The sequence below is a fragment of the Aquila chrysaetos genome, chromosome 2, assembly GCF_900496995.4.
Source record: "Aquila chrysaetos chrysaetos chromosome 2, bAquChr1.4, whole genome shotgun sequence".
Taxonomy (NCBI): domain Eukaryota; kingdom Metazoa; phylum Chordata; class Aves; order Accipitriformes; family Accipitridae; genus Aquila; species Aquila chrysaetos.
Window position 1 is genome coordinate 23426767 of NC_044005.1, and position 15723 is coordinate 23442489.

The following is a 15723-nucleotide window of genomic DNA, read 5'->3' on the forward strand; positions in this document are numbered from 1 at the left end:
AAGCCTAATTGGCTTCTCAGGTGCTTTCATGCAAAAGTTGAATTTTCTTGAATCCATTTACTGAGTAGAATCTATTTTGGCCTTTGTTTCTGCGTCATTAAGCAGGTTTGGTTTTGTGTTTTACATGGGGTTTATATCACTTTCAACAGCATTGTAAGTGTCCTCCATGTTCTAGTTCAATGTCAAACTGCCTGAGACACCAGCTGTGTTTAGGTGCACAAAACTTCATCTGTCAGAGATACATACAACATCACAGTCAAAATGAAGAGTTACTCCCAAAGTGACAGTGTACATAGGAGTTTAGATAAAAGATTCTCATTATGAAAGAAAGTTACTGTTTTTGTAGACTCCATAGGCAGAACTGGGTAAAATAAGAAGTCATCTGATATGTAAGCTCAGCCTATACAGAAACTGACCCAAACTCTTCTTCGAGTTTTGAAAAATTGGTTAAAATTTGTCTGCAAGTTATTTTAATTGATCATTTTTTACAATCTGTTTATTTATCCCCAGACAAAAAAAAAAAATCTTCGGAGTCTTTCAGTCCATTTGGAGGCAGTAAGTATTGGAAGTTTTTTTTAAAAATAAACATGGTATCATGGAATTTTCACATTACTAATGAAAATACAACACAAATCATGGTTTCTGATATACCAATGAAAAGAAACAGAAAAAAAAAATCCTTGTAAAAATATTAGGAATGTAAGAGTATCTAAACATGTGAACATCTTGCTAAACATGGGAAATTTGTAATGTTTTATCTACTTGTCTGCAGTTTTTTACAGTAACTCATTATTTTGAATGGATTTCATTGATTTTTGAATTAAAGATAAATGGTGAAGTTGGAAACCTTTTCTCTCTTTAAACTGAAGTAATAATACTAATTGAGGAACATGATTATGTTTTCCAAAAGTGTGCCATTTCCATATTATTCACAAGATTGGTATAACAGAAATTAAACTGACAAAGAAAAACATTGCAAAGAAATAAATTTATGGATGGAATCACTTTCAGAAAGAAGTATAAACAATCAGGTATATTTAGTTACTTTTTCAAAGGTCAGATATCAGAGTGAAGAAATGTATTTCTTTCATTAACGTACCCAGTCCCACATTCCAGATTACCACTAAAGAGAGGTTAGTATATTTGTGTGTTGAGTCCAGAGCTTGCAAATGCCCACAAAGAAAAATAAGAAACAGTTTCCTGTACCCAAAGTTTTCTCATTTGCTTATTAAAACAATGTGAAAAGTCAAATGATTGTCTTCAAGAAGTTACCTGTTCAAAATTATTTTTAATTCTCCTGATTTAGCAGCATTGCAAGATGAACATACATGCAAATAAAACAAAATTAATTTTACTATAGTAACTCCCTATAATCACTTATTTCCATTCACTTATAATCCAATCCTTTGACCCAAATGATCTCTTTCTAAACTGATTTTGTACACAGCCTCTAAAGATTTCTTTTTCAAGGAACAATGCTTGCAAGATTTTCTGAGTCTCAGCTTATGCAGAAGACAATAATATAAATTCTACACAAATATATATATACAAACCCACACATATACACAATCAATATATGATAAACAGAAGTTTGTGGATGCTTCGCTGAAGAAATAATGGTGTCTAAAACTCAGATTCCTAGCTTTGGACCAAATATAGCCTTCTGTGGGCAAACTCAATGTCTGTGAAAGCAGAAAGCCCACCATCACCACATCACTGATGAATGTGGCACATGGTAACCACAGGTCTCATTGCCTCATAATTTGGTGGTGAAACACATGCAGTGTGTCACACATTCCCAGTACTGTTCCCACTAAACAGGTAACTATTATATCATAGTAAGGCATGGCCATAGTCAGCACTCCAGTGACAAGGTCTCCTACTCCGTGAAGTGGCCATGGCAACTGGACTACCTTTCCAATTCTTCCTTTTACCTTGTCATAAAGCATTAGCAGTAAATGGTCTTCTGTGATACTTTTTCCTTGATAAAAATGTAGATTTCAAAAGGATTTCATTTTTAACAGAAAGGAGCCAGCACATTTTGATATCATGAGAATGTCCCATTTCTTTCAGCATCTCCAGAGGGAAAAGTTTCCTCTTTGGAATTCATATATTTTTGTGTACCTTTGAAAGAAAAATACAAAATCAAAACAAAGCACTCAAATCAGCCTGAGACAGTCACTTTCTCTTTCATGGGATGTATAAAAACAAATGCGTATATACATATGTCAAAATAATAAAAAGAATATATATTTTATCCCCTTTGGGAATGGGAGAAAACTATGAGCTATGATCAATGCATAGCTAGCCAGGATAATGTAGGAATGAGATAACTTTGACAAAGCAATGAAAATTCAGAAATATGCAAACCCAATAATCCCAAACATCAGTGGTATGCAGAGGGGCAGCTCTGACCAGGGCTGGCAATCCCCCACAGCAGGGCTGTACAAGGACAGCGCTGCTGCTTACTGGTCTCCGCTGGCTCCTGCAGAGCTGACACAATCAACTGACCCGTCAAAGCCCTCAACACCCACCAATGCCCACCCTTCATGCACAGCCTGGACTGTGAGCCCAGCTATAGGGAGCAGAGGATGCTGTAAAGCACCATCTCTGACAATGGGGAAAATCTGCTGCTCTTCCAACTTGTCTGTCTCAAATGATTAGGTCCCACTTTGGGTTTAAGCAAAGCTGTGGGTGGAGGTGCATCAAACCCTGCATGTTGGCAAGCCATGCTGTACCAAGATCTATGTTTAAGAAATACCCAATTGTATTTAAAACACAAGCTCAGTCCCATCTACTTCAAGACCTCAGGCAGAAGATGTTTGGCCTTTCCTCCGCTCCATCGCAATGAACCACTGCACATTGACCATTCAGCCACTGAGCTGCACTGAAAGATAGCCAGCAAGTTACTGCAATATCACCACACTTAACACAACACTAACAGTGAAGCATCTGCAATACCAACTAACTCTAGGAATGGTGCTCTGCCTGACTTGCCTAGAGCATTGCCAAGCCTTGTCAAAATACCTGCTCTTCCCAGGAGAACCAGACATCCCTCGGTGGGGTGAAAATGGCCTCATGGTGCCACAAGGACAGGCTGTCCCCTTCCTTTGACTTTGAGAAAAAGGAGTTATCTCCCTTTCCTCGGGAAGCAAAAGGTCAGGGAACATCTGCATTTAAATGGAAAACAGTTAGTAGTGCTAACACCAGGAGCAGCTCATAATTAGGGATGATTAGCCCAGCAACATGGAATGATTGATACAGAGTAAAAGCTAATGACTTTAAAGATGATTAGGCCATTTTGTCACCAGTTGTTTACTCTGTCTATAGACACAAAAATCCATTCACTTTAACCGCTGCAGAGCTCTGTATGATGCCTTACGGGGTAGGAAACAGTGCAAGCTGTGATGTTGTAATACACTCTATGATATAAGGTGCGCATGTAAGAGAGATATGTTGAAATCAGTGAGAAAGCCTGGCATTTATTTAGGTAAGCAAGGTGCAGCACAACTGAGGATTGTTGTGACTATCTATTTTAGGAATTTCTGCAGCAGACTCGAGTGCCACATCTGGAACCTGTGAATTTTGAGCTGAATTTACTGTTTTCAATGGTTACAAGAACTTTTTTCTTCCATTCTATTTTTTACATTTGAAGCAAAGTTCGGAAAATGTTTGGAGGCAAAGATGTGCAAGCAAAAAGACAAAAAACCTTTCTAGGTGAAAATATCTGAATGTACACAAATGAGTTGGTACAAGACTATCACTTCTGACGGAAATCCAGTCTTGTGACCTGATTCAATACAGAACAAGAGCACCCACTTGTACTTTCAAAGGGAACAAGCCTTAATTGACTACTTAAGCATGTTCTCACATGCTTCCCTGAATGGAGGGGAAAAAAAAATTCTACTTCTCTAAGTGCCTTGCTGAACCAAAACTTCAATAATGACCTTTGAGCAACTGCAAATGGATCCTGAGTGAATGCTGAGTCAGCAGAACTGCTGGGACTCCTAGGCCCCCTTCTAGAAATCAGGCAGAAAAACAGCAAAAAACAGCTCTTCTACATATGCCTCAAGGGGTGGGAGATATGTTGCCAGTGTCACCTATGAACCCTTCATTGCTTAAGACGTGCCACACACCCCAGTTGCTTTACACCCTGAGCTCAGGAAGATATGTGCACTGGACATCGGCATCACACATGAAGGGTTCTCCACTCCAGCGATGGGGAAATAATCAGGGGAGGTGGTGCAGTGGAGGGCAGCCCCCAGAGGGAGAAGGGAAGAGGCAGGGAGAGAGCATGGGGCCATTCCCTATGCCATCCGTCATCGCTGCAGCCGCCTCACAGGAGATAACCCTGTAACAGAAGCTGGCTAATTTCTTTAGAAGTATCTCATTAGTCCCTCCCTTTCTAAGCTGCCTCTCTATTAAAATGTGATAAATGAATTCTGCCATTCCCAGTTCCAGCCTGTCCCCTTAGTGAAATGAAGATGAGTTGTGCTGGCCAGGACTCAAGATAGAGATAATTATACAGGGGCCAGGGGAAGTATTTCATTTGCCGACTGCAGAGCTGCTCTATCAAGAGTAGAGATGGGATCTCTTATTCCTCCCATTGCTCTAGGAAACGCTGGACAGAAAATAAGAGGGTATGGAAAATGCATGTTCCCTAGTGAAAATATTCTATACACATTCTCTGCATAACGCTTTATTGTAACCTACATGTGACTGACTGGGAGCAATGAACATGAGGTGTCTGATACTGGGACTGGATCTCAAGTGCTGCGCAGGTCTTCCCTTTTCCGTTCCCAGCTGTGGTCATGCAATAACCCCTGAGTGCAGGACAGTGTCTACTAGTGCTACACAAAGACATACACACTGGCACGAGCGTCATTTTTGCCTGTTCACAGGGGTGCCTGGCTGTTCCGGCTGTGCAGAAAGGACATGCTGGAGGGCTGCAGCCAAGGTTCTGACCTCCCTCTCTGCAGTGAGTAGCTGCTTCTGAGAGGACAACTTACTCCTTCTCTGTGCACTGTGCAGATAGTTTTGATGAGCAAGTCAGCATATAAGGGGATGCCCTTTGCATCTCTGAAGGAATAAAGCAGGATCAATATTAAAACCTACAGATCAAGTTGTGATGTTCTAACTATAACTCAGCCTGAAACACTGAAATATACTAAGAAAAACTGTTCAAAATTAAAGAAGAAAGCAGATTCTACCCTGCATATAGGATTGTCCTTTCTACCTCTTGTCCTGCACCTGGCAATAGAGAGGAATTTATGACTGAAATTTCAATTTCTACTTTCCATCCTCCTCTTGTACACACAGAAATGCATTTCCGACTTCCATCACACACTCACACACAAACACACTCTGCTGACTTCCACCGGGAATTTCATTTCTGGCAGGCAGCTTATGGGTCATAATGAATCTGAGAATTTGACTGATTTTTCTTTTAGCACTTTGCCCTCTTAAACACTGACAGGATCTCAGAGCCTCTGCTACTTTTCACAGCCAGCTAAGTGATGCATTGATGTCTCGCCAGCTACATTTGAATTCAGTTTTGTGCAAGACAGAAGCATCTTCTAGATGTGCTGGATTTTAATTGAGTAAGGAAAGAAATGCAAAAAGTTATAAGATGAGTAGTCTGAGAAACATATTGCCATATTTTATCCACCCTAACTTAAGTTAGTGTCAGCATAAATAAAACAACCCTCTTCCCTCCCATAATCACTATCCTCCCTTCTTTTTTCTCAGAACAAGTACTAGCTAAGATTAGAGTTAAAAGATACATACTTCTATTTTTATTGCTTAAATTCATATGTTATGTTTCATCTATATCAGAAAGACAGCCACCTCAGGGCAAGTCTTGGTATTTTCCACTGTTCTGCTGTGTAATAGGTGACAGAAAATTAAATTAACACCAAGTGTTGTATATGCTTGAATAATGGCCATTCCCCATACTTCCCACACCCCAAACTTTGCCCTTAAACAGAAGCAGAGTCATTCTGTGCATGTACGCTGCCTATAGCAGGCAGGGCCACTAGTGTGTGTCATACAGTATACCTGGACAGAATCTCCCAGTGTGGAGTCTGCCCAGGAAACCTGAGTTTGTAGCAAATCTCTGGTAGAATTAACATTGAAATCTGCAATCAAGAGATCAAATAACTTTGAAAAATTTGTCTAAGAGATAAAAAGACCCAAACTGATAATAGTACTGGTGTACATCCTCCTTTCTGCTCTGCCCTAATTTTTTTTTTTTTTTTTTTTTTTTTATTCTTCCATTCAGAAAGAGTGTTTTCAAGCTAACACAGTCATTGCATTAAACAAGAGAGGATCAGCACATGTGAAGAGCAGAAACGAGGTCTCTGTGAGAGAGCATGGTTCCGGTGGGTGGTTCACCATGTAACAGAAATAAAAAGAAAGAAGAAATTGTGAAAGCAAATATCTCTCATCCTCTCAAAGACATCTCTCCATCTGCTTGTCCATCCTAATCCTTGCATTTACCATCCAGACAGCTGCATGAGTGAGCAAAGAGTGATTGTGCAGCCTGCAAAGAGTAACTGTACAACTTGTCCAAGAATGTGTAGAGGTCAAACTCTCCCAAACATCCATGAGAGCTTTCCCACACCACACCCAAACTGGCTGGTTGCTGGCTGGCTGAACCAGGGTCACAGCACAGCGATCTCATTGCTGCCATCTGTAGAAGCGAAGACCTGCCTAGTGATTCCTAGGAAATGCAAGGTGTAGGAACCAAGTCATCATATCTGAACAAATATAAAATACGCACCTGTGTAAATGATATCCAAAACTGAGAACAGAAAGGACATAGTCTGTTTGGAGAAAGAGGGGGGGGAAAGACATCAGATGGGAGGAGGTTGCTACCACTAAGACAATTCATCTGGGTTAGAGCCTGCTCTCAAGTTTGCCCTTGAAAAGAGCACAGCCCAGACAAACTGTTCCAATGGCTTACAAATTATCGACCTCTGGTACTCAGACATAAAGTAGAAGCCACAGGTGGCAATGCTCTGCTGGTTTCAATTAGAGGCCTGAACACAGTTACCATGCCCTTCCAAGATAATATCCTAATCACTAACCTCTAGGAGAACTCTACCTCCATCTCCAAATCTGTTCTAGATGGTATGAAATAGCCACTGGGTTTTGGAAATGAAATCTCCTTTTTCTGGTTTGCTAATTCCCCAGCTGCTGAGCTATTCATACATTCTTTCGGAGTTTTCTTCCATATTCACTTTATACAATGTTATACAATATGGCTTCTCTATGGATACTTGAAGAACTCGTTATCTTTTTGTGTATTTCCATGCTCCAGATTGAGGTTCATGTGCTCACATTTACCAGAAGAGAATGAGGAAAGTGGAAGGTGATGCATTATTGCAAGGTATTCTCTAACTTGCACATATGTTCATTTTACAAAGGGGCTGTGCTCAGAGGTGTTAAAAAGTTGCTGGCTTCTGAGTGCATTTGGGAAGTTTGCAACAGAGAGTTGCTGTTTGATCTCTTCTTGAAATGTCTTTTCTGTTTTTAATAAAAGCAAAACTATGCTAAGAATCCAGGTAGGTGATTTGTGAATTTTCAGTACACTGCTGCCTCTGTTAAACCTCCACAGGTTAAACCTCTAGGTCTGTAATTTTAGATTCTCTCTTCATATTAACATTCCTAGGTATATGGCGTAACCCACTGCTCATGTTTTCTTTTAATAGTTTCACTCCATATCCCCGTTAAAAAGGTTTCACCTGAAAGACATGTATACACAGAAAACTACATAGAGATCCATTTATCTACCTCAGGAGGATGAAAAGCCAAGAAAATGATGACAGAATATAAGTCAGTACCTCTGGAGTGGCTGAATATTTCAAATCTGATTGCTGAAAGGCAGGTGCCAATCCTTTTATTCAGAAGAGAACCTGTGCATTGCATTTGGGCTGTACATTTTGGTTTTATCATCAGTTGCACAGAAAATATAATTGAAGAGATGTGGAACTGAATATTTTTGAACCAAGCTTTTATAAGAAATTCCACTTAAGAATTTGAGAATTGTTTTTTCCCATATAACGCAGAGGTCATGAACATGCGTGCCCTGCATCTCTTCATCTCTGCCTCCAATTCTCCCATCTTGTGCAAGAGACCTGCAACACTCAGGGAGCATAAAGGTCCTGTATGAAACACCCATGAGCAGAAAACTCTCCAGTCGGTAGGAAACTCCCTTTCAGTCTCAGCCATCACAAGCTGTCTCTTGCCCTGTGCCTCTCCCCTGGCCTGTGAGAGGTGATATCTCAGGGCCAGAGGCTTTGACAGAGAGGAGTTATGCTAGGCATTTTTGTTGGCACAGAGTCCATTAAAGGAGTTCAGCCAAGCAGTGGAATTAGAGCAGCCCAGGTGAGCAACATCTGAATTTGGGCTGGCCCTGCTCATAAGGCAAATGTAAATGGGCTTATTAACATTGCAGTAAGATTACAGAGGGTGGGTGATGTGAGCATGTCTTGATGTGTCAAAGGAAATCCCTTGATTTCCATTTTTTGCCCAGAACTTGCATCAGTATTTATAAGCAATTGCATTTTTATTCTAAAATATTGTGACCAATATGGTCATACTGCTTCTGTTCTCCCTCCATGCCTCTGTACATTTTCATGGAGCAAGATACCCTCAAGTGGGTATGAGAATGGAGAACAGGCAGTGAATTAAAGCAGTTTCAAAAAAAAAAAAAAAAGGTAAAAAGAAAAAAAATGTTTTCTGCTACATTTTATCATTCTTATTCTGCAAATGTATGCATAGTCAAGAATTACTAGAATTGAGGCACAGATCCTGAGTGGAAAAAAAACCAACTTACATATGTATATGTAGGTGTGTTTATATATATGTGTGTGTGCGTGTGTATGTACATTTATCTTGTAAGCAAAGCTGCCATCATTTGCACTAATCACAGCCATTCTGGGTAGAGATCCAACCTGTGGCCAGTTCCACTCCAGGACAGGCTGCAGCTATTACCATTGAGAAATTACCATTGCCACAACCACTAACACATTTTTCCAATTAGTTTGAGGGAGGAAATGAGACATTTTTCTTTGTTAGTGCCTCTCTCCCTTCCTCTCCTTGCCCATCCATTTTATGCTTCCTGATGGTGCTCAGGAGGCTGTCGGGTTCCCTCCAGCACACTTCCTGCTTCCACCCAGCAGGAATAAACTGTTACCGCTTTGTTTGAAATGATTCCTGAGAAGCCTGATTCCTCTCACCAAAATGTGAATAATTGTAGCATTTGACTCTCAGCTTCCTCCTCAGGGATCTTTCTGAGTTAAACAGTTATTGAATTTATCCTGACAGGGATTGCCAAAGAAAACTTTATTTGAAGGACAGAGGGGGGAACAAACTGTTTGCTGAACTGAAAAAAGTTTGAAATACTATAAAGGGAGAGGAAAAAGTCCCGTAATGGAAGGTGGAAATCTGGGACAGACAAATCAGGCCATAAAATGTAAGATCAACACAGCAATGGGAAGCAGAAAAGCATATCCTGGGCCAAACATACCAAGGGAGACTATTATACACGTTGACCTCAGATGTCATATACAACATGCATCTGCAAACCACCTCATACTTCAAAGTCCCACATTACACTAATCTCAACAAGTCCATGTTGGAAAGGAAGAGGGCCTGAGTCAACACTGTTAAGTGTACAGTGTATGAATCTAAGATACAGACATCTTCAACCCCATTTATCCAGTTTTTCATTTCTAAACTAAGGCCATTGCCTTTCCCATTTTAAACACCAAGAACATGGTTCTAAGTCAGGAAAATGGGGTCATCTTACTCAACACATCTGCTTAATGTATGCCTGTTAATCACACAACATCCAGTCCAGTGAAAAGGCAGGAGCAGCACAGCTCTAAGAAAGGGAGCTTAACTCTCTTTTGGCCCATGCACCATCGAGTACTAACAAGGCTCCCTGAATCACAGTAAAGTGAAAATGCTGGTGAGCTCTATCAAGACAGGTGACTTTAAGTTTCACCCTCACTTACAAGTGCAAAGCTCAGATGTGATTTTCATCTCTTCTGGTTTCCATCTGAACAAGATGAGCATAAGTACTTGAGAGAAAGTTGCTCTCCAGGTGTTCTAGCAACAGTTTTCTGTAAAAGGTGTCAGAGATTTTACAACAAAGCCTGCTTTCCATTAGATTTTTAGCTTAGCTGTGAAATTGGTAGGTGGTCCCCTACACTGAGCGGTAACATCACACTTTGGCTTGCACATAAACTGAGTGTCACCTGCCAACAGTAATGATGCAGTAGCAAAAGCCTAATAGAGGATCCCTTCCAAGTGAAATATTCTATTCTATTCTATTCTATTCTATTCTATTCTATTCTATTCTTCTTTCAAGTGAGCTCGTCAAACAAGAGCAGATAACATACAGTCCTCTTGCTACAAGTGACTGGGAAGCACGAGACTTTCAGCTTAACTCAGCAGCCCATCTTTCCAGGTGTTTCTCCATAGTTACAAAATGTGCGTATATGCAACAGTGGTCTCTAAGATTTTTCTCTGCTTTTACAGAAATACCATGATCCTTATACACATTACCACAGTAGCCGTAAATGGCAGGTACCTTGCTGACTGAGCTACCTCAGACCTGCATCACCACAGAATCTGAATGGCTCACAAACTGATTGAAGTGTGTATCCTCACATTTGTCTAGCGATGTAAACACTACCACCACCCTGGAACTTAGCTTAATGAGAGGGAAACAATGCACCATGAGACTTGGGCCCTGTCACCTGCCTCATTCTATGTAATAGAACATCAGAGGTCCCACCATAGCCCATCTGCAAGCACTCACAAGCACCCTGACCAACAACAGCTATTGTCTCCATTGGCAGTCAGGTGTTTTGTGTGGTGAGAACCAAGGCCGTCCCCTGGTCACCAGTACAGCAGTGAACATCACCACTGCCCTGCTCCATTCTCATGGTTTTCCAGAGTTTCTGACTTGGGCCAGTAGCTTCAAGCCAGTGCCCTTCCCTCTACACTCACAAGTCATTTTCCTCTGTCATGAGGAACTAGTAATGAGACCTGAAAACACTTTGTAGAAAAAGGCTTCCATTTTTCCCCTGAATTTTCTGCATCAGCTGACACAGCTCATGAGAACTCACAGATTCGCTCAGAGGCAACAGTGAAAGCATGGTGGTAGGGAGACTCACCCCTGCTGACAGATTTGCTATGGTGTCTAAAGCCACCATGAGGCACAGAGAGGGCAATGTAGGACCAAGAGATGTGTGATAGAGCTACTAGCCTGGAGGCACCTTGTGTCTTCACTGAAGTTTAGCTAACTAGTAGGAACGCCAAATTGTCATCAAAGTGAAAACAGTGGCAAACACGTTAGCTTTTCTGACCTTTCTTTTCATACCTACCTCCAGTCTCCTGGTATTTTACTTACAGAGTCGCACTCTACTTCATCTTTCATGCTTTCCTTTCCCTGTTAAGGAACACTTAGCACATTGTGTAGACCCTGAAAAAACTCTTCTATTGGGAATAATTAGAAACATCAGCAGTGCTGTCTGATCTGAGAGAGGCACAGACCTCTGGGCAAATAAAAAGGGTAGGAGAACACTTTTACTGGGACTGGAGATACGAAGATTTGACAGTCAAGCCCACAGAATGTGAAATATCTTCCTACTTCTTGGAGTTATTTCTTACCCTTCTACCAAGATGTAACCAGGCTGCAGATAACTGTAAATAGCTGGACATTATAAGCAACAGAGTTCAAAGTTCTGTTCTGTGGCATACTTTGTCATTTTTTCAAAGGTTTTCACTAGGATTTCAAGTGAGCTTTCAAGAGTTATATTTGTTCATGAGAAACACTGGTGACAGTGGTCAGAAAATGGAGGCCTTTAAGTTACTAAGGGAAGGAAGGGAGGTAGGGAGATGCTGGACTAGATTTTGGCAGTCTGGTGGTAGGAGTCATGTATGAAATACAAAATCAAGGTCAGGATCAGTCACGCTTTCAAAAAAATCATTTCACTATATACAAAGGTTATACTCCACTGATAATCGGGTGCTTTCCACAGAATAGTCTCCCATATTATCCCTTATAATTTGGAGTTTCCCTTCCATGTTCACCTGGGAGAATGAATGAGAGTGCCAAGGTGGGCAGAGGCAAGGTCCAGTCTGTATCCATGGTGAGTTTAGAGAATTCATGTTAGGGATCACCCTCTCACCTCCCAAATATCCATGAACCAGAAGTAGAAATATGAGGCAATTTCCTGAACTGGTGACCTGCTGAGCAATGAAGTGACAACAGAAGAAAAGAGTGGCCATAGCTGCTGTCCCCCTACACTACAGTCTTCCCATGTTGATAATTACTTTGCCAAATAAGTGTTTTTTCAGCAAAGGACATTCAAACACGCTCCCTTTTCTATCACAGAACAATCATAACTGTACACAAAAATATAAAAGTATTCATGCTGGATCAGATGAAAGGTCCCTCTGCTGATACCTAAAGAGGAGTGTAAGAATGCAGCAAATATAAGTGATTTCCTCAGTGCTTCTTCAAAGTTTTACTAATGTGAGACTAAGAGACCTCTGAAGCCAACAATGGTTTCTATGAATACGGTGACTCTCAACGGACTTCTCTTCCAGGAACTTATCCCAACTTATCTTGAACCTATGCAAGCTTTCAGCCTGTGGCAAGGAGCTTTGCATGCCAAGGATTCAGGACCCAACTCTGATCTGACACCATTGTGTCATCTTGGCTTGAAGCTCTCGGGAAATCGCTCACCTCTGAAAAACAGCTGTGAGAAAGTCTGTAGAATGGAGACCTGCAAGATAAGAAAGGGAAAATTACAGAGTTAGGATTATTGGGCCAGAGACTGCAGGTAGCTCAGAGATTCAAGAAGAAAAACACCAAAACAGAAAGGTATAAAATCCTAATAGAAAAAACAGGGAAATGGCATCTCATCAACATAGAGTATTGGCTCAAGGGAGCAGCAGAGGTCAACCCTTCCCTTCCCAACTGATGTCTGCTTGGCCAGGAAAGATTTTTCGGGTACTTTATCGGGGTGGTGAGCCTGCCAACATTTAGCCTAGTAGCTCTGTAAATCCTCTGTCTCTCATATGTGTTATCAATACGTATTTGCTTTATGCTTTTAAGTTCTGCTTGCAGAGTCTTTTCGCTGACCACTAAGGTGCCAAAATAAAGTGTCTCAAAGAAGGAGGGTTGCAATGTTCAGTGCAGAAGTAAGGCACTCAGAGATACATGCAGCACATTAGCAGACATGTGGGAGTCAGGCTTTAGCACTTGAGACTTCAAAGTGAATAAGGCCAGTAACATCTTCCTAATCCAGGATTTTTACCCAGTATTTCTTTTTTATTTGTTTGTACAGTCACTGTGCACAAATAACAGCCATATTCTTGGGCCACTATCAAGACTGACAAGAGAGATGCAGAATACATGCAGATTTTAAGGTCAAAATCTGTTTGCAGGGAACCAATATTGTTAAGGAAGCAAATGCAGTATTTTTGAGAATGAACACCACTTTCCTAAGGAAGAAAAAAAAGAGGTAAGACACAGGGCAACTGTCACTCTAATGTACCCACGTTCATCAGATGGAATTATCTCAGGCATTTGGGATACCATCATAACACAGCACTGTCAGAGGATCAGTGTCTCCTGCTCTGACAATAAATGCTTTGGTTGTTAGGCAGCAGCAGGAGATGATCATCTGCCTTGAATACATTAATGCCTCCGTCCATTCTCATTATCCCTCAACTCATGAAAACATTAGAGCTCTCGTCACGGTGAAAGTCCTAGTGAAGTGTCTGTGGGAGACAGAGATTTATATGGGGCATGGTGGCAGAGAGAGGGGAAGGCACTCTTTCATATGTCAGCAGGGAAATTATTTAGTCATGTATGCCTCACACATGTGGTAAATGTTGCTATAAAAGTCCCTTCCAGTTAATAATTAATTTTCTAAACACAAACATGTTCTCTTCTCACAAGAGAAAAGACACTGTGCTCACTGGAAAGCTTGTGCCAACTCAAAGCTTCCCCTTTAGCCCTCTTGTACATTGTGTCCACTGCAATTCTCTTGTAGCAGCAGCCTTCAAACAAATATCTTCAAACAACTGTGCTGCAGATCTCCCCGTGTACAGGGAGGATCTCAACCAGCTGTTAGCCATGGAGGACGTGTCATGTAGTGTTGGCGTATAAACACTTGCCAATTCATTATCGTATCTGCCAGCTTGCTTTCATGTAATTCTCCAAAAACGATTCTTCAAGATGCCCCTGGATAATCACTGTGTATGGTCAAGAGAGAAAACCCACAGAAACATTAAATGTTATCCTCTGTACAGACTTGAAAATGTTGTTACTGTCAGTAAATGCTGTTAGTAATGCCAGCAATAAAAGAAAGAAAATCAACGTGGTATTTAATGAGCTTTTGCCTTGTACAAAATTATAGGAATGCAGATACTGGGCATGGAGATGTGTGTGAGACAAGGCACCAGCCTGCAAGCCCATGGCATCCCACCTGGGGTTTCTGACTTTGATGGAAAGTAATGAGAGCTTGGCAGCTTTGGCCAAGTATTCAACTGCTCTTGTAATTGCTTCACAACCCCCTGGTCAATCTGCCATAAATGTGTGTCTGGAATAGCAGAGTCCCAGAGCTAAAGCAGCAGGGTTGATGTTAAGTCAAAATTGACTTTCACAGCTTCTGGCTACAGTGACCCTCATTCTTGCAGCCAAGACTCAACACCCTACCAATAAAAAGTACTAAAATTTGTCTTCAAAGAGCTAATACAAACTGAGGGAAAAATGCCAGCACAGTAGACCCTCAGCACCTTGAACTTCCTTGACAGACTCCATGTACTTCAACTAGTGATCTTTTAATAGTCATTCTCCTGTCTTTATGTTATGGAAACCACAGTCAAACTTCATGATAGTTGTCTTGAGTTCAACAGTTTAATTTACAGATTTGAGTTACTTGATGTAAAGCATCTAGGTGTCTGCGTTGCTCAGTCTGAAGCAGTGCAGGGTCAAGACTTCTCAGCAGTGGTCAATGCCTCCTCCAAGAATGATGAACTGGAGCATGGCCAAGCCACTTCCTTCACAAAGAGAGATGGAGATGGAGATGGAGATGGAGATGGAGATGGAGATGAGATGAGATGAGATGAGATGAGATGAGATGAGATGAGATGAGATGAGAGACAACTGGAATGGGAAGTGGGGTCTAGGAGACTGAGGCTTGCTGCTTCTCCAGGGCCATGGCTGCTGTTGCTGGGGAAGGCCACCAGCCTACCAGTGGCCATCCCGTCTCCCTCAGCAGTGATCTTTTCAGACATCAAGCACAGGCAACAGAGGTAGCTGGGTTGTGCTGCTGTCAACAACTGCTGCTTTAGCAATTGTCTGCTTTCTCTGTTCTTCTTTTGATGCTGTGTGAGTGTTTCTGACTCCTCTGAAAGGACTGTTGAGATGTTACTGAGTATTATTTGAGGCCCATGTAATGCCATTGAACTGTGAGGTTTTTGTTGCGATACAAGGATGCTTAACTTAATGACAGGAACAGAGGTTGCCTAAAGTGCAGATTTAAGCAGAAGTTCTAGCAGACAGCTACGCTTGCTTATCTGGGGTCCCTATAGCTCACAATTTGTAAGTTATCCTGGTTTGAAAATTAATTTCTATTTTATAAGGTTAATTTTAAGTCAGATCAGTTTCCTGAACTGGTTCTCTGTGTAGCC

The 15723-nt window shown here is 41.3% G+C and overlaps 1 long non-coding RNA gene across 1 annotated transcript in view; it reads right to left on the reverse strand.

The window, feature by feature from the left end:
• Positions 1-1268: 1268 nt before the first annotated feature.
• LOC115336560 overlaps positions 1269-15723 on the reverse strand; it is a 30151-nt gene continuing 15696 nt past the window's right edge. Inside the window, exons 2-3 of the long non-coding RNA XR_003921827.2 lie at positions 12767-12806; positions 1269-2124 (exon numbers count right to left, since the gene is read on the reverse strand). This is a non-coding gene — a long non-coding RNA (uncharacterized LOC115336560). The remainder of the gene's footprint in view (positions 2125-12766; positions 12807-15723) is intronic.